Source organism: Tenrec ecaudatus, chromosome 1 (assembly GCF_050624435.1).
Source record: "Tenrec ecaudatus isolate mTenEca1 chromosome 1, mTenEca1.hap1, whole genome shotgun sequence".
Lineage (NCBI taxonomy): Eukaryota > Metazoa > Chordata > Mammalia > Afrosoricida > Tenrecidae > Tenrec > Tenrec ecaudatus.
In genome coordinates, this window is record NC_134530.1 from 150,769,470 (window position 1) to 150,796,976 (window position 27,507).

Genomic DNA, 27,507 nt, shown 5'->3' on the forward strand with positions numbered 1-27,507 from the left:
CCTTCCTCGTGCTGCATTTCCCCTGTCCCTGTGTCTTTCTGATCACCTCCCTCAGCCACACATCCAAGAATCCAATTCCTCCACCTCCGTCTACAGCTGATCATGTGCTTAGGCCCACAGTGAACTCAAATCTCCAAGGCGACCGACATTTGACAAGAATCCAGTCCTCAAAGTCCTGCTCCACTTTAGACCAGCTTAAGGTGAGGCTTTTATGCCCCTAGAGAGTTGCAGTCTCTGGAACCCACAGAGGGCAGTTGGACCTTGTCCTAACGGGTCACTATGAGTCAGAAATGAGTGGATGGCAGGGCGGTTGTTTTTTTTAGTTCTTGTCTGGAAGGAATGAGCTTTACAGCTAAAGGATTATGTACTGAACTTCTAACCATAAGGTCAGCAGTTCAAACTCAGCAACCACTCTGTAGACGAAAGATGAGGCTGTCTGCTCCTGTGAAGATTTGTGGGTTCAGTTCACTCTGTTCTGTAGGACTATAGTGAATTGGAATCTACTCAGTGGCAGTAGGTTTGGTTTTTGTCTGGAGGGCAGGGGGTGCTCCAGAAACGTACAGAACATCCCATTCCACACCTCCTCCAGGAAGCTGTCCCCCTAATGGCTGAGCCCACTGATGTCTTCCTTTCCTAGTATCCCGTAATAATCCGTGCCAATTATTCAGTCACCAATAAGTATTTATTAAAATCCACTATATAATAAATGGCAACAAAGTGCCTGTGTTCATTCCTACATCCTTGCTGGGGAGCCAGATGAGAAGCAAGAAGTCTACTAAGAATAAAATCACACATAGTAAAATAAAGTTGGGTAGGGGGATAGAGCACACTGCTGGAGATGAAAATCGATGTTTTCGATGAGGCTGATCAAGAGGTGATTGACGTCTGAGCAGACCTCAATGACAAGCTGAGGAAGTTCACCAAGTGAACATCTAAGAGTCGGTGCCCCATGTGCAAGAAACCGTAAGTGTGACGGTTCTGAGCTGGAACCAAGCTTAACGTCTTGAAGATACAGCAAGAGGCTTAGTGTGACTGCAATGTAGCAGGCCAGGTGTGGGAGCAGCGCTATAAGGTGTTAGAGAGACAATCCAGGTGCAGATCAGATGATGCATTTGGAGCCTGGTCATTCTTCCCTGGGAAGGGATCCTGTGCGTCCCTGGCTATTTAACAGCACCCTAACAGCACCCTTGGCTTCTGCCTCCAAGATGTCAATCCCCAGCTAAGAAAACCACCCATCCTAAATGTGTCTTTGAGGTAGCTAGTTTATTGTGCCAACCTGGCCGATAAACACATGTGGGGTTAATTGAAGGGCGGAGAGATAAATGGCTCGGTGAGCCTCGCCTTTCAAGTTATCAGGTCTCTTGCTTTCTAATGGTCCGACCAGGGTTCAGCTGCCTTAGCCAGTTCCCTGCTTAAGCTGGCAAGGCTTACTTCCTGCAAGACATCCCTGAGGAGAAGCCACATGGACCTACTCCGATGCAGCCCTGGGTGCTGGAGCAGCCGTGTGGAGACCTCTGCCAGCGCTGAGATGCTTACACACACGTTCACTGACATGGTTTTCCTCCTGCAGTCGGCATCATTGTGTCTGTTTTGTGAGATGGAGGAGGACTTTGTGGATTGGTATTGGACATATGGGTTGATGAATGTTGGACTTGTGGGCTTGGGCAGCACTGAGTTGGGATGTTTTCTTGATGCACACTTAACCTTTATATAAAACTCTCTCTTAAACACGAGTTTCTGTGGATTTGTTGCTCTAATGTACCCAGACTAACACAATCATGCAGGACAAAACTGCCATCCCTGGATAGCAACCACCCGAATAACGCTGTGTCTAATGTGTGGATTTTACGCTGCGTAGAATGGAAGGCCCGGGAGGGCTGAGAGCTGGGGAGTAATGTGACATCATCTCCATTTTGAAAAGGGCATTCTGGCATCTACTGGTTTAAAGTACTGTTTGACGCAGAGTGGAGACAAAGAGACCCTTGTGGGAGTTCCTGTCATCGCTGGATAAAAGATGGCACTGGCTTGGACTGATGCGGCAGTGGCGGGGATGAGGAGCCAGTTGTTGGATTTAGAACAGGTTTGCTGGTGGATTGGCATGAAAGAGGAGGTAAGTAGGGTCAAGCATGGCTTCTGGCTAAGGGGCCCGAGCAACTGTGAGGATTTAAATAGGAGAGCTGAAACGAAGCATAGGGGAAGCCACTAGTGTTGATGGCGCCCAGTGTGGTAGCTTCTAGTATCCCACTCCTGCCCCTGGACTTCCACCTGCGCCAGCCCAGGGTAGTTAGCAACAAGCTTGTAAATTGCTCAGATGTAATATTTCTTAGATGATACGAACAATAACAATAAATTTGTTGTGTAAAATTTTTCTACATGGTACTACAGCATTATTAGTGACAACATTATTAATAACTGAGAGGATGCCATTGATATCACTCCCCCCCAACTCCTCCCTCCCCCCCCCCTCCAGCCTCTCTGTGGGACAAAGACGAGGCTTCCTTTGCTTCACTTCTGGGGAGAGTTACAGGCTGGGAATTCTCCAGAGGCTCTCTCTTCTCCCTTGTCCCTTCCAGCTCTAGGAGTCAGCATCCACTTGACGGCAGTGAGCTTGGGTTCTTTTTGTTTGTTTGTTTCCATTAATTACTACTTCATTCCCCAGAAAAGTCATTGCACAGATTGACAAGCACGAACTGCTGCCATACGTGAGTCTACAACACCAAATGTGGGGCAGTCTGAACACCCGCAGTGAGGAAAATGGGCCCGGCATGTAGCGCTAGAGCTGAAACCACGTGATCCAGAGCGCCATTGTGATTGGGTAATAGCGACAGCTCCGAAGGAGCACATTATTAAAAAAATAAAATAAAATCAAAAAGTAAATTAGCATAGCGTTTCAGCCTGGTAAGTATTCTGATACATGTAAGGTGGGCTAAGAAAGAGGTTTAGTGCTGTTTTATAACTAACAACAGGGATCTTTTGGTAAAAGATGATCAATTTTGGCTCTGCACAAAAATTTAATAAGCTGTCATCCCCTCTGTGTTGTACCCAGTCAGTGACATCGCTGTTTGGGAGAGGGTCGTCATTGCTGAGTTTGATTTGTCCATGAGAAGTTCTGGTGGTCCCTACTAGCATATCACCGCCGGAAGCCCAGCAGGGCACGCTCCTGCTTGGAGGGGGACATGCAGAGTGCGGGGAGGATGAGCTCATCCGGGAAGAGGGTGATGGAGAAAAGAAAGGCTGCCCTGGAAGCAGCTGGAGGGGGAGGCCACGCCCAGGCATCCTGGCACTATATTCTCATTACAGCTTTGACTGTCTTTAGACCATCAAGGAGTCAGTGTACCCACAACCACCACCACTACACCCGTGCTCTATGCAGCCACAGGTGCGTACATGATGTAGGAAATATCACCCGGTTTAACCCTTCTAAGGAGTGCCCATCATCCCCCGGGATGTCAATCCCCACTCGTGGCGACCTCATGGGTGAGGAAGAAGAACTGTGCTCCATGGAGGTTTCCATGGCTGGTGTTTAGGAAGCAGATCACCGGCCTTTCTTCCGAGGCTCCTCTGGGTGGACCTGCACCACCAGCCTTTTCATGAGCAGCTGAGTGCATTAACCACGTGTACCACCCAGGGACAAGGACCATTTAGAATTCCATTTTATAGCTGGAGACATTGAAAACCAGAGAGCCCTTGGTCATATGCCTCTCAGACCCTGCTCCTGCAGTGTGAGCCCTGCCGAATCCGATTCTAAGGTTATGCTGGGTTCCACGAGGCCCTTGGGCCACTGCCTCACTCACTCACTGTCCACCATCGAGTCCCTTCCAACTCATAGTGACCCTTTCGGAATGAGGGGAACTGCTCCTATGGTCTCTGAGACTGTTAACTCTCTTTTTTTAATTAACGAATCATTTTATTGGGGCTCTTAGAGCTCTTATAACAATTCATACATCGATTGTATCAAACAGGTTTGTACATATGTTGCCATCATCATTTTCAAGACATTTTCTTTCTACTTGAGCCCTTGGTGTCAGCACCTCTTTTTGCCATCCCTCCCCCACCCTCGTGGACCCCTGATAAATTATTATCTTTATATCTTACACCATCTGGGGTCTCTTTCGCTCACATACCTGTTGCTTGTCCCCTGGGGGATAGGGTTGTATGTCAAACATGATCGGTTCCTCCTTTCTCTACCTTCTCCCAACACCTTCGCCTACCCTCATGGTTTTGCTACTCTCATTTTTGGTCCTGAGGGGTTTATCTGTTCGGAATTCCATGTGTTGAGCGCTCTTACCTGTACCAGTGTACATGCTCTCGTCTAGCAGGATTGGTCAGGTAGAACTGGGGCCATGACAGTATGTATGTGTGCGTGCGTTGGGGGAAGCATTAAAGAACTAGAGGAATGTTGTGTGTTTCCCCAGTGCTACACTGCTCCCTGATTGTCTCATTCTGTCCTTGTGACCCTTCTGTGAGGGGATGTCCAATTATCTACAGGTAGACTTTGGGTTTCCACTCCGACCCCCATCATTTGCATCGATGTATTTGTTTGTTTGGGGTCTTCTGATGCCTGATACCAGATCCTGTCTATACCTCATGATCACACAGGCTGGAGTGTTTAACTCTTTAAAGGAGTCAAAAGCCCCCTTTCTCCATGAGGGGCTGGTGGTTTGAACCGCTGACAAGCCTCCTTAAACAGCACATTCTAGCTCATGTGAAGTACCTTCGCTTCCACTGTCACTCTTGAGACGGGCGAGCCGGAGCTGAGGACCACTTCTCTAAGCAAGTGACCAGCAAGAGCACTCACCCAACTAAAGGGCAGGCTAGCATTGAGCCAGGAGTGTCACCCTCCTTGTTCAGGGTGTCTCACATTGCCCCGCCCCCCACCCGCCGCCACTCTACATTGAAGGCATTGCCACTCCTATTAATCATTCAATGCAGCTGCCCTATGCAGTAGGTAAGAACAGTGCTATTGTTGTACAGAGTAGGAACAAAGGCTCAGACGGTCCATGACCTGCCCCAGTTACCCAACTAGCAGGAGGCAGAACCAATGGAGAAAACACCTGTCGCATGAACCTCAGCATTTAATGAACTGAAATAAATAATCTCTGCCTGACCTGGAGTCCCTGTGTGGCACAACAATTAAGTACTCAGCTGCTATCCTAAAGGTAAGATGTTCGCATTTAACCAGAAGGACCTCAGAAGAAAGGCCTGGTGATCCACTTCTGACCACACAGGTAATGCAACCGCGGGAACTCAGTGCTCTCAGGCACACAGGTTGTCATGAGTCCCAGTCAATTCTACATCAACTGGTTTTATATCTGACCTAACCACGTTTTCTTTATCAAATAACAGCTTTCCAAATCCATAAAGGAAATAGGCTACAGACGGGTTTGTGGAATTTTCCCAAGTGGAAGTGTTGCCAGTTGGAATTCTCTAAGAGGCCCATCATCATTTAAGTCATTTAATATGACGGGAAGATGGACATTCTGTGTATGGTGCCAATTTAAACGGACTTTTCTGGTTTTAAAAAAAGTTTAATCATTAATATGCTTTTAAAAAAGGATATTTGAAGCACATTTGCTTCAAATATGCTTTATTAAGCTCTTTGCTTTCTGATACGTTTTGCTCTTCTTGGGAAAAAATTCAAAATAAAATTTAAAAGCTTCACTCCCAAATGTTCTTTCGTTTCCAAGATGAGACTGACACAGGGGCGTGCAATCTGGAGCCAGGCTTTGAGTCTGACCTCTTCAGGAGAGGAAGCAGCAACATTGGAAATGGTGTACCCTTTCCCAGGAGAAGGATAGACACACTGCTCATGCTTCCAGATCCCTCCCACGTGTTAGAAACATTCTCAGATGGGTGTCCTGTTCAGGGACAATTGAGTGCATTTGTCGTTGGTGGCAAGTGTAAAAATGATGGAAATATGCTTTATGCTTCTTTTCCTTCAGAGCCCAGAAAAAGTAAGTCAGCACTTGCTCCCCAACCTGACCAACCACCCCACCCCCACCCCCAACACACATACTGGAAAATCATTGCAATGGGGATGCGTTTTTAAGTGGCCTCTTTGTTGGCTTGCTTTCTCACAGTCCACTCAAGCTCTCCTGTGCTTGGTTCAATGTAATCTACCTGCCTGGTTTGGAGTGGAGCACCTGATGGGACACAGTTCTCCCTTAATCTTACTTCCCAACCCCACTGCCACGGTGTCCATTCTCATTCACAGAGACCCTGTGGGACAGAGCAGAATGGCTCCCAAGGCTTTCTGAAGCTGTAAGTCTTTACAGAAGAACATGACCTCATTGTTCTCCAGGGGAGTGACTGGTGGGTTTGAACCACCAACTTTAAGTTTAGCAGCCCAGTGCTCAATTTCCTATGACACCAGGGCTCCTTCATCAGACTCTATGGCTACTGAATAGAATTGAATATCGCAATTGCTATATGCTATTGAACATAAAGCAGATGTCCTGGTGGCATCGACTTTTCAGGGAGTGGTGGAATGGACGGGGAGGAGGAGAAGAGGCCTTGTCTCCAGAGCCAGGCCCATGCTTCCCAGTCCCGCCCTGTGCCCTGCACCCTCCCGCACAGAGGGTTCATAACGGTCTAGAAAGGATGTGCAGTCTTAAGTCTGCAGAGGAATTCCGACTCTGAGGGGATGTCACGAACTATCCTTCAAGAAGCTTCGTGGTGAACACAGGGCCCAGCGGAGGCTATTTATGAGGAGAGCTGGAATGAGCCTCAGGGGAACAAGAGGAGCGAGAGAAGAGAAGGGGGGCAGGGGGAGGGAGAGATGACGCTCCCCTGCAAACAAAGAGGCCGGGTGTTTGGCATCACCCATCCCTCCTTAGGGAATGTTCACCCTGCTCGCATGAGATTTGGGATCTGTCACCTTTGTGGCCTGCCTCAGTGGGTCACCCGGGAGAAGTAGGACTGGGGTCAGTGACAGGTGGCAGGAAGGACTGAGGGCTCAGTTGCAATTCTTTTTGTGTGCCATGGGGTGGATTTCCTCGCAGAGTGAGCCTGTGTGAAAGGAGTACAATGCGCCCTAGGCTTTCCCGGGCTGCGATCTTTATAGGAAGAGATCCACAGGGGTTTCTTTCCTCCCACAGAACATCAGCTGGGTGCGAACCGCCAACCCCTTGCTTAGTAGCCAGCATTTAGTCATTGTGCTCCCAGGAGTTTGGATCAGGACTTGGGCTTATCAACACTCAGAGCTGCTAACAGGGTTGTCCCGGGAGAGTGAGACTTTCACCGGCTCTCAGCAGCCTGGGCAGCCTGGAGCCTGGCTCCTGAGAAAATGTCAGCCTCTCTGCTCCGGGCGGGAACGTCTTTAGAATTCTGACCATGTCAACATTGTAATGGTATCTTAGCCCTGCTGGCCTTATAAAAATATACGGAGGGGAAAGGATGTGATTTGTGGGAACAGAAGCTCCTTCCACGGTCACTGCACCCACCCTGGGACAAAAGCATTTATCCTGGCGACAAGGCCGAGAAAGGCCCTCCTTCTGGCGTTTTCCAGTCTCCTGCTCTTTGGACGATTGCGGCATGATGACGGGAATGGCATCCCAGAAGGACGGCTCCCCCACATGGACTGGGCGAGAGGTAGGGTAGGAGGCTGGGGGCACAGGCAAGTAGGATTGCGGTTACTTCTTTCCTGAGCTTGGCAGAGAGATGCGAATCCCGGGATAAAACTCTCCGGAAGGCAGAGCTCTGCTGAGAGCGAGCAGTAACAAGGAAGAAGATTAAAAAGACGGTGGAGGAGAAGCAGATGTGGGGGGACGGAAGGGAAGAAGGTGATAGCGGCTCCCATTCACTGAGGACCCCCTTGGTGCTGGACACAGAACCAGGCACTGCATACATCCGCTTCCCTTAACCCACACACCAGCCCTCGGAAAGACTTACTTTACAGATGAGGGCAATGGGACTCGGGAATGTTAAGTTATCCAAAAGCACACAATTCAACCGCAGGCTTGTCTGGCTCCAGAGAAATGGCCTCTTTAAAAGCATGCTGTGTAAATGATTACCACGTGGAGCATTGATTCTACCCCGAGGTGCCTCGGAAGAAATGCCTGGTGATCTATTTCTGAATACTCAGTCATGCAAAACCCCGAGGAGCCCAGCCCCACTCTCACACACGTGAGGTCACATGAGTTGGCATCACCTTGAGGGCAGCTGGTAAAGCCTTCTTTAATACCAGTCACTTTCTAATGTTTTGGAGCAAGACCCATTGTAGGAAAGACACATTTCCATATGAACCGACTGTGCGCAGGTGCCAACGAAACCAAGGCCATGTCATGAATACTGGTTTTTAACTTTATAGAATTCTATCTTCTCTCAGCTTATTTTTTTTGACAAACCAGACTTGCAGCGAAAATGAAAAATCCCTCTCCTTTCTTCGATGGCTCTGGATCCCTGTACTCTCTGGCTCTTGAAAATCGCTTTTCAGCCCCTCGCTCGATGCTGTTGGGTGATGAGCGCCATCCTTGCTACTGAGGCAGGCATCCTGCTGATTATGCACGCTGGACCATCCCGCTGGTGTGGGGACATCAGTCATAAAATATTTCAGAAATTGCAAATATCTGACAAAGCCTTGCGCTTGGAAAAGAGTCAGCCCAGGAAACCATCCAGAAAACATAATGGCTGATCTCAGGGACCGCGTGGTAATATTTTAAGCAGTTGATGCATGCTTTCGCAAAATGCTCCTTTCTCTCATGCTCCGGAGTTTGCCAAGTGCAGAGGAAACTATTTTCCCTGCGTTTGGAACCTAAGGAACTCATCTGCTCTGACGAATCCCTGCACGGCCCTCCTCTAGCCATACAGGACGAGGGAAGAGGACCTCGTAAGGGCCTGCAGGGGATCTTATTGGATCCACGATCAAGTGTAGCAGAACAACGTGGTGAATAAAATGCACCCCACTGCGGTGTGCGTGAGGTGCCCTGGTGGCTCAGTGGGCAAAGCAAAGGGCCGTGAGCCTCACCGTGCGTGAGCCTGCTGAAAAGTGGCAGAACCTCGTGGCTGTCTGCTCCCACGAAGCGTGACAGGGTCAGATCGCCTCAGGAAGTTTTACTCTGTCCTACAGTTGAACTGCAAAGCCCAAGGTCCTCGGAAAAGGAGGCTGCACACTCCCCTGAAGATTCACAGAGCCTCCGAAACCGTGGCTGTGAGTCGGCGTCCACTCCACGGCAGTGCGTACAGAGGGGGGGGGGGGACTAGGCGGCAGTGGGTGTGTACTCATGAAGAGGGTTGAAATGGCAGTTTTTGTCATCTGTAACCAAAAAGGAGGCCCTGGGGGAGAGTGGTTATGCACTGGGATGCTAATGGCAAGGTCAGCAGTTTGAAACCACCAGCATCTCCACTGGAGAAAGACGAGGTTTTACTCCTGTAACGAGTTACCGGCTTGGGGCAGTTCTACCCTGTCCTATATAGTGAGTTGGGTTGGGTTGGGTTGTACACATTTATCAACAGCAAAAAACAAAACAAAACCCAAAACCCAAGCCCACCACGGATTCCGACTAATGGCTAGCTCACGTTGTTATAGATGAGAACTGCTTGGTGCCCACCCCCCAGAGCAGGTGGGGGGTGGGTGAGGGGGTCTTGACTGTCATCTTTATAGCAGCAGCTCTCCAAGGACTTTCTTCCCAGAGCTGCTGGATGGGTTCCAACGGCCACCCACCTGGTTCTCTCCCTGCCATCGCATCGCTGCTGACTCACCGTGACCCTAGAACTGACCCTGTAGGTTTCCGAGATGGTAACTCTCTGCAGGAGTAGAAAACCTGGTCTTTCTTCTGTGGAACTGCTAACTTTGTGGTTAGCATCCCTGCCCCCGAAGTGTGTAACAACTATGATAAGGACCAAGACTCCTGGTTAGATGATCAAAATTGCTGGTGCCACCCAGCGGATCCACTTATGTATTTACCACAATAACAATGACAATAATGTGTGTGTGAGAGAGAGCGAGAGCTGGGTTGTCTTTCTCAGTGCTTGGTGAGTGTACCCCAGGATCTGAAATTAGATTGCGTCTGGGGAAGTGAGTATGTTTGGCTCCTGCTTGGTAGGGTTGTGGGGATGATTTCCCCGGGCGGCTCCAGGCAGTGGCAGGGCTGCTTAGATGCCATTTGGGTCGTGCAGTGACGTCCAGATCAGGTGGCTCCACGCGAGCTGGCGCGGACGAGCGGCGGGTTCAGTGACTTCACTCTGAGCAATGTGCAGACTGATTGAGAAAACATGCTTCCCAGGATGGCCTCATGCAAAAACCCAGATTTACAGATTTTTTTTTAATTCCTAAGAATTCCTTGAATATTTGCCGTGCGTGTCTATACAATCTCCCAGATCACTTCTCTTTCTGACCTCTCAGGGCTGTGCTTTCCTGCTACAGCTCAGGTCGGGTTTTTACCCTGTGGCATTCTGGCAGGAGGGCACTGGGCAAGCAGCTGGGGGTCGTGGAGAGAAGCAGGGAGAGGACAGAAGAGGAGACATAACCCTTATTTCCATGCTGTTCCTGGAGAAGGGGGTGGGGGTGGGGATCAGCCCAAGCTGATTAGTGAAGCATCTGCCTGCAAAACTGCGGAGGGCTTCTGTTATGCCTTCCTGCCGTGGGAACGTTCATTCAGGTGGCCCTCCAGCCTGCCTAAGCCCCACCGGCCCATCTTTCACATGCAGCATGGGCTCCCCAAGCGCTTGCCAGGTCCCAGGCCCTCCAGGGGACGTGCTTTGCGGGCCTCCCCTCCTCTGCCTGCAGGACTAGCCTTGGAGGCCAGCACTATTAGGGTTGTCCTCTCACAGGGGAGAGGGCTGAGGCTTAGAGGGGCTCCGGAAGGTGCGGTCATAAACTGGGGTCCAAAGCCAGCTCTGCCTGCCTTTGGGCCAGGGATGCTTCCGTAAAACTGGAATGCCTAGGAAAGGCCTGGCAATCGATTTCCGAAAAGCCCAGGGAGCACAGTTCTCCTCTGATACACTCTCCCCACTCCGGCCGCCTTGCCCAAGGGCCGGGCAGGGCTCGCTTCTCGCATGGGCAGGACTTCTTCGGCAAGTTTCCATTTGGAGACTGCTCTCCACTGCTCCCAGTGAGTGAATCTAGATGAGACGCAAAGGTTGGCCTTGTTTGGGCTGCACAGATGTTTTGCAAAGACAGAAATGAGACCATCGACTGTGAAGTCTGGGCTTTTATTGAAATGTGAGCCGATGTGCCTCACTGGTCCTGCCATTTTACCACGCACTACGAAGCCAATGTCTGCCCCTTTGATAGGGCATGCCTTCTCTAGTTTACCACAGTCCCCACCAAGCCTAGGAGCTGACCTCATTTACACCCTGAGGAGCCAGTGACAGTATTTTGAGTTTGAGGCTTCGAAGTGAACTCATGGGGGTGGATGCAAACTTTACTTCTATCATGCATCCTGGACAGTGCCCAGCCTCCTAGTGAGCGTATCCAAACCACACTTGCTGCTATCTAGCTGATTCCTATGGAGCTGAGAAGGCTGTAAATCATTCTGGGAAGAGAGCTCCTCACGCCCACATTCCCCGCCCCCACCCCAGGCAGTTGGCATACGCATCCATTGAGTCCACTGCCTGATAGCCAGGGAATCCACCTCCCCTGTGGGGTGGGGTGGGGACTGTCCCGCCTTTAACCACAGTGCATAAGCGATGTCTACTCAACCGCCCTGGATCTGGGCAAGTGAATACTTGGCTGCTGTAGCAAAATGCACATCCCTCTGCTTCCTTCTGCTGTAAAAGTGATGAGATATAAAACCTTAAAGGCAACAAAGAGTGGTTATATGGGATAAGGCACCCAAACACTCTTAAAACTGTCAGTAAACATAGCCAGTTTCTTGGCATGCTTTATTTAGAGAGCATTGCACATCATTCTTGGGGGTTGGGGTGGTGTTAAGGAGACATTTGCCTGTGAAAGAAGGTGACAGGAGAATATCCACGAATCAATGTCTTTTTACCTGAACCTCACGAAGCAAAGATCATTCAGAAGACGAAATGTTTGGGTAAAATGTTATCAGAATGAAAATGTTAACCGCTCAAGGAAATCAAACCATCTGAGTGCCATCGAGTTGATTCTAACCCACAGAGACCCTATAAGACAGGGTAGAACTGCCCCCAGAGCCCTGCAGGTTTCCAACACTATATACAACTCTTTATGGGAGTAGAAAGCCTCATTTTTTTGTTTGTTCTTGTTTATTCCACAGAGAGACTAGTGGTTTGAAACTGTGGACCTTGAGGTAAGCAGCCCTATGCATAACCCACCATGCCACCAGTGCTCCGGGTTAACGACAGAAAGTCATAAACACAATGTAGGTGATTAAATTCCCCTAAATGGTTTTAATGCTAATAGAAATACTTCCACCAATGCAACACAAGTTCATTCACAGAGTAATGACAGTGAAATGCCAAGACACGTTGTCCCAGCTGAAGTGAAAAGCCAGGAAGAAAGGAGAGGGCGAGGCAAGGAAACTAACTTTGCTGGGTGCCTGCGTTGTCCCAGAACTGTGCTGGTGCTCTGCCCACACCACCTACCGCCCACGTGCACAACAGGAGCCCGGGATGGTGCAGACAGTAACACACGCTGCTGGGAAGTGAAGGGTTGGACGTTCGAGTTCACCCGTAAGAGCCGCAGAAGAAAGGCTGGTAAGCTACTTCCTAAAACCAGCCGTTGACAGTGCTGACAGACATGGGCTCCCTATGGGTCAGGACCGACTCCATGGCCAATGGTTTGATGTGGACAACAGCCCGTGTTACAGGGACTGCCCTTGCCATCACAGACGAGGAAATGAAGCCACCGAGGGGCAAAGAGTCTTGTCCAAGGTCATGTTAGCACAAAGTCATGGGGTTCTGATATGAATCCCAGGGCTTTGGGACTGACAACCCATGGGACTGAGGAACTGGGACCAACCCCACAATCTTTGGGGGCTTCAAAAAGAATTGAATAAAAAAAAAACAGGATTTTCCCACAACCTTGTGAAAGCCCCCTTGCCTTCTTGGCTCCAGCCAGATGTTCTGTGTGGGTCCCTGCTCACACCTCTGCTGTTGCTGCTTTCCCGCATCTCTGCTCCAGATGTTTTGCTTCCCCCTCCATCTCCGTGGACCTAGAGGTGCTCATCCTTCAGGCTATCAGAGCCCAGAATGGCTTCTTCCTTTCAAATCACAGACCAGGCATCTGCATGCCGCTTTGGGGTGGCAGGACCCTCTCTCGGTGTCACCCCCACACAGGGGTGGGGTGGGGGTCGGGGTGGTGCTCACCACACGATTAGAACAACAGCGAGGTGAGACCTCAGACTGTGGCTGTTTGAGCCAAGTCTGCCCAGGTCCCAAAATAGGATGGCATTTCACCAGGCTGGGGGCCAGTGGGAAATGCAAGTCACTTCAACCACATCTCTGATTCATAGTGAGGGATGTGGGCTGACGACAGGACCTTCGTCCGCCCCAGCCTATCAAGCACTTCATTCCACCTGGAAGTAGTCCCAGGCCAGGACTGGGTCGGTGTGCTAGGGGTGGTCCTGGGGGAGGGGAGAGGACCTAAACCACCAGGCCTGGCTCCTGAAGGAGCGGTCTACGTTTGTGGTTCTGGGGAAACGGTCCTGGGGGAGCGACGTGTCCCCGCCCTCGCGTGGCGCGGCTTCCGTGCAATCTCACTGACTTCATCGCCAAGCCCTTCCTCCCTTCCACTGGCCCGCGTGCCACCTGCAGGAAACCACCACGCGGCCGTGCCACGTGCGCTCCGTCCTCTTAATCAAGTGGCCAGTGTTCTGGGGAAGCCACAGGGTCTGACTCTGACGAATAAGACAGCAAGCAAGAAAAAAACTGAAAAGCCTTCCCTGCCCGTGAAAGAGGTTAGCCACACTCTTGGGCAACTAACTCATTGTTGCGAGGCCCACCTGACAGATTTCATCATCAGACCAAGGGCATTTGAGGATCTCCATAAGTGTGCCCCCCCACCCCCCCACACAGTCTTTTGGCCTCATTAGGAATCAGCCATGAACGCAACCAGCACTCTGCTGTGTTTATTTTCTCTCCTGCTCTCAAGCACACAGGGGAGCCGCCAGAAGGTGTTCCCCCAGAGATCTTATTCATCTCAGCCCTTTGCTCTCTGAATAAACACAGGGGGTTAGTTTTTGTTCCCCAGAGAAGCACTGGGCCCGAGGTGAGGCTAACGTGAGGTGCTCTACTTGAGAATAAATCCATACAAGCACCAGCCCTTTCAGGGTAGCATGGCTAGCCTCCTTATTTTTTTTAAAAAAAAGTTTTTCCAACAATCAAAGGTCACAGGATTGATTCTCATTTGCTCTCACAGCTTGCGCACGGTTGTATTAATTGGGTGTCAACGTGAACCCAGGTATAGTAAGTGCCATCAGGGGTGGGAGGGCTCTGTCTCCTCCCCGTTCATTCATTCAGGGAAGGGCCTCCTGGTGCTATGGTGTGATCTGTTTAGCGAAGGAGCAACGGATTTTCCCCCAGTGTTTGGGACACCCTGGGGCAGGCAGCCTGCCTGTGTTTTTAACAGCATATGGCAGGAGAGGAAGCCGCTATGCTCTGATACCACCCATTCCACCCGTCCTCCTCCAAGCCCCCACCTTTGGGCTTCCTTTCCATGTGGGTCACCAGTAGCCACGGTCGGTTGACAGAAGCAAAGGATAGCGCCTAATGGGACCACAACTCTGTGGTTCCTGCCAATGGCTTCCTGGAGCCTGAAAGGCTGGCTCTGGAGGATGCAGCCCGGGGCTGAACTTCTGAAGCCCCAGTTCACTGGTTCATTAATAAATGCCCCAACAGTTCAACAATAGATGCCTGGAAGAAAGGCCCTTATTGATAATCTCCAAGGAGGTTCTCAACTGGGAGTCCTGTTGCCCATATATGGGGGTGTTTTCGGTCGTCTCCATGACTTCTGGCATTTGGCAGGCAAGGCACGAGCACTAAATTTCCCACATTGTGCAGATCGCTCGCTGTTAACCAAGAACTGTCCCCAGACCCCAATAGCCCCATCGAGAGCGCAATTAATCCAACACATTTGTTTGACAGATTGGGAAAGTAGCGCCTAAGAGGTTGAACGATAGATTCAAAGGGATCAAACTACTTTCTTCTTTTCTTTCTTCCTTTCCCTTAACTAAGAAACTACCACAAAAAGTTTCCCCAAAAGGCAGGAGGAAAACATCAAAAGATTTTCCCAGGGTTTCTCTCTGATTCCTGATGAGTCTGAGGCCAGTGGTCTATAGAGACTCCCCTAAAACTGCTAAAGCGGCCCCCCAAAAGACCATGAAAATATCCTGAGTGCCACAAGCACTTTATTGTACGTTCCCATGATTGTAGTCTTGGCTAAATTTTGCAGCGGAAGGTCTGCTTTCCTCAAGTCAAACAGTGACCGTTCAGTGCTTGGTCAAATCCAACTGAAAGACCCCCTCTCCCAAAGCCTCAGTTTCTCCCGTCTGTATCTGTCTCAGGGTCCGCTTGTTGGTCACACCGCTATTGGAATTGGATTTTATCTATCCCTCCATTTTCCTGTCAGGAAGTGCAATGCCCTTCGAATGAACTAGGAAAAGATTTCTCACTTCCATGAATTTGCCTGGTGCCCCCAAACACTGCCCCCATGTAACTGGGTCCGCACAGAGTTGATTTCTCAGGTAGAGTAAATCTGGGAGCTGGTGCTTTCATGGATTGCTTGCAAAATTAGAGGCACCAGGCAAAGAAAGAAAGAAGAAAGGAAGGAGAGAAGGAAGGAAGGAAGGAAAAAAGGAAGGAAGGATCTAGGAATGTGGGTTGCTTGCTCAGAGAACCCAGGACTTTCACGCAAACCGGCAGCAAACCTTGTATTGCCCGCTGAGAGCCAAGGGAGTGTAAGCTGCCAATAAAGGTCACCAAGGGCGGCTCTTAACCCCAAAGTCCTGACAAGTTCATGCACGTGACTGGATCTCTGGTCCTGCTCAGGGCCTGTGCCTTGCCCCTACACAGACTCCGCAGAGAGGAGCCGTCAGGGCAGCACTTCCTCAGCTGTGAATTGGCAGCAGGACATTCCATGAATGTGCAGCAATAGTGCTCACCACTCATTTAAAAGTTGTGCTTTTCTCATCTATTCAATCTCAGCAATGATGAGAAACTTCCCCCAGGCGCCAGCCCTGCCCTGTCCTGCCCTACCCTCCCTGCTGATGTCTGCAACCCGGGGCCCCCTTCCTGGCCAAGGCGCTGATTGCCCAGTGGAAGAGCAGGAGGTGTGGAGCCTCCTAGCCTAGCACTAGCCCTTGTAGTGAGTGGTGGGATGAGCAATAGGAGAAAGTGGAAGCCTCCCTCCTTGAGACAGGCTGAGGGTTGCGGAGAGCCATGGCTGCTCACTGGGATGACTGCCCTGAGTGGCCCAGTTCTCAGACTCCCTGGTGAGTCTGCAGAGACAGTGGCTGGTTATAAATGCTCTGAGGTAAACTCTGCAAGTTTTATCAGCCCAAAGCCCCCATGCCTGGCCACTTCTCCTGACTTGGGTCTCCTAACCTTTCCCCCATCTGGGCTGCCCTTTTCTCCCCTGCATAAGAATGTGGAGAAGGTGTGGAGGAGGGGGCTGTCTATGTGTGAGATCAATCCCAAGCCCCTCCCTCCCCGCAGCCACCCAGGTCCCTTAGAGAAAGATTCCCCCTAGGGCACATTCCTGGAGGCCAGGCCTGTAGAATCACTCCCACCCCACCCTCCCGTTCTATGTCCCCTCCCCCCCCAACTATCATGGTTTGACACTTCAATGGCTAGGCTTGTCACACGAGTTAATTCAACAAATGAGACTCATCAATGTTTAGTATAGCCTTCATTTCTGTGGGTACGCAGAGAAAGAAAGTTGGGGGCTACCCCCCACCCCAAACACGCACACACACTCCCCCCAGGAACCGGTAGCAAATGATAAACACTGGGCAAGGAGTACTGACAGGGACGGTCTTGCTCCTCTTCCCACACTGCCTAGAGATGGAGACACCTTTCCTCCTGCAGACCTCGCCCAAGCATCTGCAGTTTGCGGAGTAGCTGCTCCGGTGCTGAAGAGAAGTGCCTGGTGGGCTCTCCACCAGTGATTCTGGACTCGCAGAACACAGCTGGCAGTGCCAGGGTGGGGAAGAAGGGGGCTGGCACTGGCAGTGGGTGCGCCTGAAGAGGGAGCCAGGCCCATTAATCAACTGCCTTTCCTCCAGGATTTCCACTGGCCTCCGATGACAGATGGAGCAGAGAGACTCGGCGGGAAGCACTATTTTGGTTTCCAACTGGGAACGTGCACCACGGTTTCCTTCATACCCACAGCACCCAAAAGGCTTTGCTGTAATACACTTGAATGCACGAAACACCCATAAATTATCCTTCAAACTGCTAGAATTTCCAACCTGGAGCAACTTGGAAAAACCAGCCGAGCAAGCAGGCTCTCCTTTAATCGCTGGAGTCACAAGAGGAGAGAAAGTTCAAGTGCCAGCGAGCAGGAGCACCTTCCTCCCTTAAGAATCTGGGAGAATATTTTTAAGGCGGAGGCAAGTTGTAATCAGATGTGCTAACCCTCTTGTTTACATTGCCTGGCTGATGTGGCTGGTTCCCTGACCCCCTAAGTTCTTTAGTTCTCTCTCTCTCTCTTTCTCTCTCTCTCTCTCTCTCTCTCTCTCTCTCTCTCTCTCTCTCTCTCTCTCTCTCTCTCTCTCTCTCTCTCTCTCTCTCTCTCTCTCTCTCTCTCTCTCTCCCTCCCTCTCTCTCTCTCCCACCCCCGCCCCTTGCTCTGAAGAGCTGCCGCCCCACCCCTCCATGCCAGTTTCTCCCACACCTGGCAGCAGACAGTTGAGGAGTGAGGTGTGTGACCCAGGGAGCACCACCAACCCTGGGCGATCTTCGCCTGGGATGTCCCCGCGGCTCGGCGGAGGACCCTGGACCCTTGGACTTGACGCACAGGTTTCTGGGTCAGTTCCTGGTGGGGGACTCGACTGGGACCCTCAGTGGGTCTGCGACGCACATGGAAACGCGAAGTCCAGCGCGCCCTGCCCGGCTTTGTGGGCTCACCGGTGGGCAGCACGCCCCCGCTCGGGACTCGGCCCCCCTCCCCGCCCCGGCCGCGCGCTCGCCCCCCGCGGTGCACCCCGCTCCCTCGCCCGGCCCCCGGCGCGCAGCCCGCGCGCATCCCTCCACGCGCCGCCCCTCGCCTTCACTTGCGAGCTGGCTGGAGCCCTGGAGTTAGTCCTCGGTACAGCGCGGAGGCTCCTGCAAGGGTGGCCTGTGGGACTTAGGACCATCTGGAGAACCAGACCTTCAAGACCCGAGAAACCGCCGCTCCCTGCCACTGGCCTGCCTGCCCAGTGTCCCGAGACCCCGCGCCCACTCGGGACCCTCCTCTCGGGGCTGCACCGCAGCTCGCCTCTCCGGCGGCTGGGGGCTGCCCGGAGATCTCCGCCGCAGACCCAGACCCATGCATCCGCTCCCAGAGGCCAGGCACCGATGGCCGCGCCGGGGCCCCGGGGGCCCGCGCTGCACCCTTCTCGGGCCCGGCTCGGGGCAGCTTGACTCACCGCTGCGCTCCCCTCCGGCTCCCAGCGCTCTCTGCCGCGCCGTGCCCGAGCGCCGAGCGGCTTTAACCCAGGCTTCTTAGCCCCTCCTCCGGGCTCCTGAGTCACACCGCTCCCAATCCTGCCCCCCACCCCACCCCCTCCCACCCTCAGCCCTGCACCTGCTCGGGCTGGGCGGCGGTGCCCGACTGCAGGGGGTCCTGGGGAGGAGTAATGGACCACTGGAGAGAGAGTCAGCCAAACCCAGCCTGGAGAGGGTTTGAAAGGCCAAAGGCCAAAAGGCTAAGACGCAGAGGTCAGAGGGGTAGCACGCGAGGCCCGGACTGGGGTTTTCTGGGCTACCAGGCCAGACGCTGGCTCACCCCACCAGTGGGCTTCCCGGTTGGGCTGAGGAGCGTCCTGAGTTTCAGACATCTCCAAGTGGTCCACAGGAACTTGCCTGCTGCCAGCGCCAGACTCCTGAGCCGCCTCCATGCAGCCCTCCTTTCCCCAGAGAATGGCTGCTCACTGGGCGCCTAATAGCTCTTTACCCATTAAGCTTGGGACCTTCACAGTGAGGTGAACACCAGGAGTCTCCGGGGTGCAGATGCTGGGGTTCCTCTGTCTAGAGGGTGGGCAGCTCTCGACGACGTTGAGAGCCTGAAATAGCTGGGAAGTCCCCGGCTTGGGAACAAGGACCAGACAACTTGACACATCAGGATCTAGACTTCAGGCCTTAACTTTATTGTTGTTGTTAAGTGTGGCGCAGTAGGTTCCTACTCTTAGCGGCCTTGTACTATTGACAACAGAATGAGACATATCAAAAAGGCACTTACTGGTCCAGTTGTCTTTTTGTTTTCTCTATATCAAGGTGTCCTGGGTACTGGAGGCTGTAGCATTTCATCCTCATCAGGAAATGCTTAAGATCTCGGTAAGCTTTCAGCACACAGAGTTGTGTTCTCTGCCTCTACGGAGCGAGCTATTAATGAGTCTTCCTCCCATCTCCATGCCGATTTTCTTCAGGTTGCTGGCTTCTCAGGTGATCAGTTCAGCATACAGTTTGGAAAAGCGTGGCCAAAGCATACATCCTGACATGTACTTTTCCTCGTTTTCAACCACACCGTGTGCCCTTGCTCTGCTTGAACACCTGCCTGTGGGTCAATGGAAAGGTTCTGAAGGAGCACGGCTAAGTAGTCTGAGATCTTTGTTCTTGACAGTGTTTCCCATAATTTGTTATAGAGTTAGACAGCCAACAGCGAAGAATGAACTAGTTCTGAAGCTGAAAGAACCAAGCATCAAAACAAACAAACAAACAAACAAAATCCCCAACAACAACCGAGCTTCAAGTTGCAATATTGAAGGATTCCATGAGTCACACAAGCAGTGTCAAGAGAAAATGGAAGGAATATGCAGCCACTGTCTCAAAAAGAGCTGGGTATTTCGGGAGGTACCATGTGATCAAGAACTAGTGGCGATGATGGAAGAAGTCTAATCTGCACCAAAGTCACTGACAAAATACAAGGCTCTAAGGAGCGTACAGAAACAGTTGAGACTTTTCAATGTGCAGATGCAACACTGGAAGTGTTGGCATGTCTGTGCCAAGATATTTGGAAGGCCAACCAATCAGAAGAGATTCACATATGTACCCACTCCAAAGAAAGGTGAGCTGACAGACGATGCAGAACTTAATGAACAATTTCACTACTATGACACCCTGAAGATAATTCAAAAACAGTTATAGCAGTACATCGACAGGGGACTGCCAGAAACTCAAACTGGATTCCGAAAAGACGATGGATCAAGAGATGTCACTGTTGACATCAGATGGATCTTGGGCAGCCTGATTCACCATCTCCGAAAGCAGAGAATACCAAAAAAGGTGTTTTCTCCTGTCCTCTTGATTATGCAAAGGCACTTGACAGGGTGGATCGGAACAAACTGTCAATAGCTTTTCTAAGACGGGCCTCAGTGTATGGCCCTGAATTGTATGGAGTATCAAGTAGGGAAGGGGTTGTCTTTGTTTGGGTCTGTGTGTACATTTCACCGGGTAGAGTGTCCACAGTTCTCATCAGGTTTGTAAACCATCTGTGGTTCAAAACTGGCTTAGACTATGAAGCTTCTGTCCCAACCCCATGCCCCACACAAAACCTCCCTTCCCCCGCCCCGTAGGACCTTCAGTGAGGTGACATCGTCTCTTCTGCCCTGCAAGATACCTTGGGTTTACGGTTTCCTGAGCTGTCAGGGGAGCTTGCTGCTGTTGTTCCCAACACCTAGGTCAACTTGAAAACTAGTGTGGCAGAAAAACCCCTGAAGTCAAGTTGTCACCAGCTGTTCATCATTGATGGGTTTAATGCTTTGACAATCCTAGAGGAGTCACAGATCTTTGAAAGGATTTACACTCTACCAGCTCCAATGATGAGAGGTTCAGCATTTACTTCTTCCTTCTGCAAATGCATGCTGAGTTCCTAAGTGTGTCTCTAGTACCACGAGGAAAGAGCGGATGGGAGGAGAGTCCAAAAAAACCCAAAAAAACGAGACTCGATCTATTGCTGGCAAAGCCAAGCAATGCAATTCAGCCAACATTTGCCCTCCAAGGTGCTGGAATTTAGCTAGGCCCAGGTTGTGATATAACCAGGGTGGGGCTTTGCCTCCAGCGGAGGGCACTTGAGTGAAATAAAGTCCTAGCCAGGAGCTTCCATCCTCGTTGATACAGTTTGGTCTGAGGTCTAGATTTCTTTCTGCTTTTACTGCTGCCCTCAAATCGAAGTCCAACGGACTGTTGTGTGTTCGGGCCTGGCAGGGTAAAGAGAAAGCCTGCCTCACTAGTTCCCAGCCAAGAACAAGCTGCTTTGTTCCGATTCAGGCTGGTGGCCCAACACAGATTGGAAGGAAGGGCAAAAGGCCGGCAAACACCACAAATGGCCCTTTCCACAGAAGTCCCATCCGAGTCAGGGTGATGGATCCATTAGGAAATAAATCCTTGTCAATTAGACGAAGGCATTTCCAAACAATGAGACAAATTCATTCATCAATCATGTCATGTATAAACTTGTTTGAAAGCACTGGCTCTAACCCTTACGTAATAGCGGCTTGAACATTTTGGGATGAGGTTGAAATTTTTAGAATACAAAACTTTTCGCTGTTGACTGCAGAGGGTTTGCATATGTCCTTGTGGCGTCACTCAGGAGGACAAAAGGATTTGGGGCACTTGGGACTCTGTTTCCTGTGGTGAGTCCTAGGGGGGTTGTGAAGTGATGTAAGCAGAATGCAAACCTCAGTGCCCCACCCCCAATGCCCATCACATTCCTATGGCACATGTTGGTTTAGGAAGAGCGGCTCTCCTCCCCTGGGTAGCTCTGTTCCTCTCCCAGAGCTTTAGCGATGTTGAGTCAGTGAGAACATGTGAATAAGTAAGGAAAGCCCATCAAAGTTGTTTATTGAGAGCGCAGCAAGTGCCAGGCTTGATGAGATGGACATGGTACCTGCTTCAGGTAGGCTGTCTTCTGGTGGGGGCTTGATAATTCGCCCTTGACCACACTTATCACACTCCTGCCATGTCCAAACACAAGGTTCAACACACAGTCGGTGTTTAGCAACTGCATGTGACCTTCCACAGTGGCTGGAGCCAGGTGTCACTGTGTCAGAATTGGATTGTTTTCTAGTAGATTCTGGAAGAAGCTGGCCTTGGCACAGAGCCCCTAGGTGCCTCTTCTCTGGCCTCTTCCACTTTGATAAAGGCAAGAGTTCTCCCCGAGTCGTTGAAACAAGGTCCTTCAGGCTTAGATCAGCTGCCTTTGTAGGAAGAAAAGCCGCTGAGAGGGCCTCGGCCAGAAGGAATGGTGCGGAGAAGCAAAGGATAAGACTGATTTTCTGTAGCCGATTTTCTCGAAAGAGCTTTTCTCCAGAGTATCAAAATAACCAACAGCTGATACATTTGCTGACTTGGAGCTCCGATTGTGGCGAGTACAGTTAATTGTTGTTATTTCTGAGGATTCTGAAGCCTGACGCCACTGAGTGCCTCGTCAACAGCCCCACTCAGCCTCGCACAAAGCTCCTGCCTCCTGCTTCCTTCCAGAGGCCAGGACAAAGTGCACACGCTATTTAAAACACCGCCCGGCTCAGCAGCGATCTGCCAGCAAGGACGGACCGACCATAGGATCTGCTTGCTCTATGTGTGAAGCACAGAAATACCCAGTTGCTGGAGGAAGTTACAACTTCCTCTCAAAGATATTTTTTCTTCCTTTTTTTCTAATCAGAGTGATGGAAAACTTCAGAAAATTTCATTATGTTTAGGGAGCTGGCACAGTGGAGGAGTCTTTGATGATCAATGCAAACACAGCATCCCTGCATAAGGAAATGGGCTCAAGGCTTAGCCAACTACAGTCAGCGTTGGGATCAGAACTGCAGCCCTTTGACTTTTAGAGACTTGTCTAGTGCGCTCTCTGGACAAAACTGAAAAATGAGCTCCCATTTCGGGTATCCAAGTTACAATAGTTAAAGTTGTGTGTCTACTAGTCTGGACCAAGGTTCTCAGTGGTTTGTCAGCTAAGATATAGTCATTCCCTATGACAAGACCTAATAGAATGTAATCACGTCCATGACAAGATCTCCTATGAGCAGCCGATTGACTGAAAGGTAATTTCCTTGGGGTGTGGGCTGTTGTGGGTGTTAGGTGGTTGTCAGGTTCCAACTCGTAAGATACTATGTTCGACAGAAGCAGGGTATGGCTTGCTTCTGATCTATTTGGACCTCTGACAAAGCTCACTTGTTTTCTGGATGTGGATCTTGTATCTAGCTTGTCACCTGAATTCAGATTCTTTGGACTTGAGCCAATGGCCTGCTGTATTATCTGCTGGTCCTAGCAATCGCATCCATCTGCTATCTTACAGGGATTCATTTGTCTCTGTAGGCAGGAGCCTGCCAATCTTGAGTTCAAGAGTTAGAAACAGCCTCCAGTCTAACATCTGACTCATGGACTTAGAACTTGCTAGACTCTGTAACTGTGCGAACCATTTCCTGGAGATGAATTTGTCTTTGTGGGTACCTGTATAAGCTTCCTTAGCTTTGCCTCAGTAGAGAATCTAGCCTAAGACATAGGGAGAAAGCTGGCAAAGGCGCAAAGGCAAGCCAGGGCCCAAAAGAACACTGGGGTGGAGTGTCAGGGGAAGATGCTTTGTTTGTGGGGTGTGGGAAGCCGCAGCTCTCGCCGCCATTACAAGATGGCGCCGGGCAGTCAGGGCGGTGGCCCACTTAAGTGGTAAACAACCACTTAGAGCATGCGCACTGCTTAGATGACGTAGTCATAACTCCACCCTGGAGTATGCTAATAAGGGTTCTGGCGAACGCACCAATCAATGCACAGCACGTCCCCATAGAGCGCATATAAGCAGCAGTAGTTTGGGGCTTCGGGGTCTTTTTCCGCATCTGCAAATCGAACCCGCATTAAACGCCTGTGGAAGAATCCTGTTGTGGCGCGTCCTTCTTGCTGGCGAGGCTGAGCGCGCGACAGTGGAGCGCATTCCTGCTGATTCCCAGGAACTATTTCTGGCTTTTACCATCTCTTTCTTATATATAGTTTCTCTTTCTCTACAGGTTTTGTCCCATTGTCTTGTGTGGTGGGTAATGTTATTTATCAATTTAGCCAAGCCAGGATTCCCAGCGTTTTGTGACTCTTCCATATTGTGATCTGATGTAATCATCCTCCTTTCGATGTGTTGTTGATCCTAACCTCTGTATGTCATGAGGCAGGATGCGTATGGAATATGTCTTGAGTCACAACCTTATGAGAAGGTGTGACTTGCCGCATGCCCGCTCTCAAGTCAACCCCTTACTCTGATGTCAGGGAGATTTTCCTGAGGGGGTGACGTGCATGCGACGTGATTCTAATGGGTATGAGGAGCTTCAGAATATATGTGAAAATGGAATCAAAAGATACTGGAACATTTCCACAAACTTTTTGAATCCCCTTTGATGCTATGGCAAGGGTCCCTCCCACTCCAGATACTGTGTCCCACTCATCCTCTGACCATCAGTTTTTATAACTTTAGCTAGCAGGCCGCCTCGGCCCTGCCAATTCTGGGCTGCACCAAGTCCTGCAGTTCTCTGAGCCAGTAGGCTGTCCTCTGAGCTGCTGATTTGCTGTTTGCCGTTTTCTTCAGTACTGTGAGCCAACAGCCTGTCATCTGAGCTGCTGAATGGTGGCTTCTCAGCCCCATGCAATCAGGTGATTCAAGGGAAGCTTCCAGCCTGACCCTCAGATTGGGAAATCATCAGCCTTGTGAGCGATTTCATTCTTTCTTTAAAAAAAAATCTTTTTATTGGGGGCTTGTACAGCTCTCATCACAATCCGTACATCCATCCATGGTGGCAGGCACGTTTGCACAGATGTTGCCATCGTCATTTTCTTTGTTTCCTTCTCCTTGATTTTGTATAGAAAATCTATTTTATTTATCTATCTATTTATTTATTTATTTTTAGAATTCATTTTATGGGGGGCTCATACAACTCTTATCACAATCCATACGTTCCTTCATTGTGTCAAGCACATTTGTACATTTGTTGCCATCATCATTTTCAAAATATTTTCTTCTTATTTGAGCCCGTGGTATCAGCTCCTCATTTTTTTCTCCCTCCCTTCCTCATTAACCCTTGATAATTTATAAATTATTATTTTTACATGTCTTATACTGACCAATGTCTTCCTTCACTCACTTTCCTGTTGTCTGTCTCCCATCTGTCTCCCTAGGATGGGGTTATATGTAGATCATTGTGATCGGTTCCTCCTTTCTACACCCCCCACCTTCCTTTCCCCCTCCTGGTATCGCTACTCTCATTATTGGTCTTGAGGGGTTTATCTGTCCTGGATTCCCTGTTTCCTGCTCTTATCTGTACCAGTGTACATGCTCTGGTCTAGCCATATTTGTAAGATAGAATTGGGGTCATGATAGTGGGGGAGGGTGGGCAAGGAGGGGAGCAAGCATTAAACAACTAGAGGCAAGTTGTATATTTCATTGGTGCTATACTGAACCCTGGCTGGCTTGTTTCTTCCTTGTGACCCTTCTGTAAGGAGATGTCCAATTGTGGACAGAGGGGCTTTGGGTCTCCTCTCTGCGCTTCCCCTCATTCACATTGATATGATTTTTTGTTCTGGGTGTGAGCCATTTATTAAGATATATATGTATGCATATGTATACATTCACCAGAGGGTTTTAAAAAGTCCATGGGAAAAATTGAAATTTAAAGATAATGAAATTTCTTTACAAACTTTTGATATATAGATATGTCAAAAAGTTTGTAGAGAAATTTCATTATGTATAAGAATATAATTATATTGCACATATCATATTATATATTGATATAGAGAAATATATAAATACAAAGTAGAGAAATATATGTATATGTCCCTATAACTCAGTGGCTCTCAACCTTCCTAATGCCACCATCCTGTAATGCAGTTCCTCAATCATAAAATTATTTTTGTTGTTACTTCATAACTGTAATTTTGCTGCTGTTATGACGCATCATGTAAATATCTGATATATTTTCATTGTTACAAATTGAGTATAGTTAAAGCATAGTGATGAATCACAAAACAATATGTAATTATATATTGTGAAATATTTATTTCTAATTACATATAAATGAAGTTTCGTCTTAAAGCGTGGTATAGCATGGGTAACAGTCTTCACACTGGTTATATGGGCATATCTACATTTGGGTGTACCCTCTTGGAGACAGATGGAGGAGCGGTGTCTCAGTTCCTAAGACCATCAGAAATATGTGTTTTCTGATGGTCTTAGGTGACCCCTGTGAAAGGGTCATGATCCCCAAAGGGGCTGTAACCCACAGGTTGAGAACCCCTGCTTAACTGGTCTTGCTTCTTTAGAGATTCTAGCCTAACACCTTTGGTACCAACAGAGGTTCTAGGAAAAATAAATAGTAAGACTTACGTCATTTTCTAAATTGTTGCTCCAGTCTGACTTGTCTTATAGGCGCGAATGACTGTCTTGGATAGTAGAGAGGGAACTGCCCATCGACGGCGTGCTGTGGCAGTAGAAATACATAAAATATCACCACTCCTAGAGAACATATTTGTGAGAAATAAAGCTTCCGGTGATTGCATACTGATACATTGATCCAATTTTGTCCAGAACGAGAAATACAAGGAGATTGGTTGGTTGGTTCTGTTTTCTCTAGAGACAGTAGTGAAGACATGAGTTCAGGGACTGAGAGTCACAGCTCACTGCCACTGAGGCATTTCTGACTCGTGGCAGTCTCTGCAGGGTTTCCACAGCGACACATCTGTCCAGAAGAAGGAGGCTCATCTTTCTACTGCAGAAGGGCCGGTGGGCCAGCCCAGTGCTCATCTCACAGTGCCACCGGCCCTCTGCAGTAAGCTAAAAGAAAGCTGGTTTTTTTTGCGGAGGGTTGGGGTGGGGGCGGGGTGTTGGTAGTGACAGAACTGATAATGCCAAATATGAAACCCTGAGTCATTTTGTAAGGGTGACTGAATTACCATGCCAATTAAATTGCTAACCTTGAATAGTGTCACAATTTAATTGATTGGGAAGAAATGGGATCCCGAAACTTAGGCCATATGGGTGAACAACCAGGAAGGTGGGGACTTTGAGCTTCTAAATTTTGTTGAGTCATTCTTGCCCATAGCACCACCGTTCCATATAAAGGGATTTCTTTGTCTGCTGGGCCACCTCTTCTAGAAAAACGAATCCCTTCAATGGCGGCTTGATGATTAACCCTGCTGTGCCTAAAGAGTCTTTGAGATAACACTCAGGGTATTGCTTGTTATGTTGCCTGAATTGATACCTTACAAGAGATTGCTGAATGGTCCCAAGACCCACCACCACCACGCATTTTTATATCCTTGTGTTAGCACTAGACTGAAGACTCAGCAAGGTCTAAAATGTGAAGTACAGTGTGTGATGCTGGTGGGAGTACCTGAGGCTCCACAAGAATTATTTGATGATACTAAGATATACATGTGAAAGTTGGACATTGAATAAGGACGGCTGAAGAAGAACTG

The 27,507-nt window shown here is 49.7% G+C and overlaps 1 protein-coding gene across 1 annotated transcript in view; it reads right to left on the minus strand.

Annotated features, from left to right (window-relative positions):
• Positions 1-18,553, minus strand: part of NGF (nerve growth factor) — a 64,086-nt gene extending 45,533 nt beyond the window's left edge. Inside the window, exon 1 of the mRNA XM_075559764.1 lies at positions 18,492-18,553. The gene's annotated coding sequence lies outside the window, so the exon portion shown is untranslated. The remainder of the gene's footprint in view (positions 1-18,491) is intronic.
• Between the last annotated feature and the right edge of the window lie 8,954 nt (positions 18,554-27,507).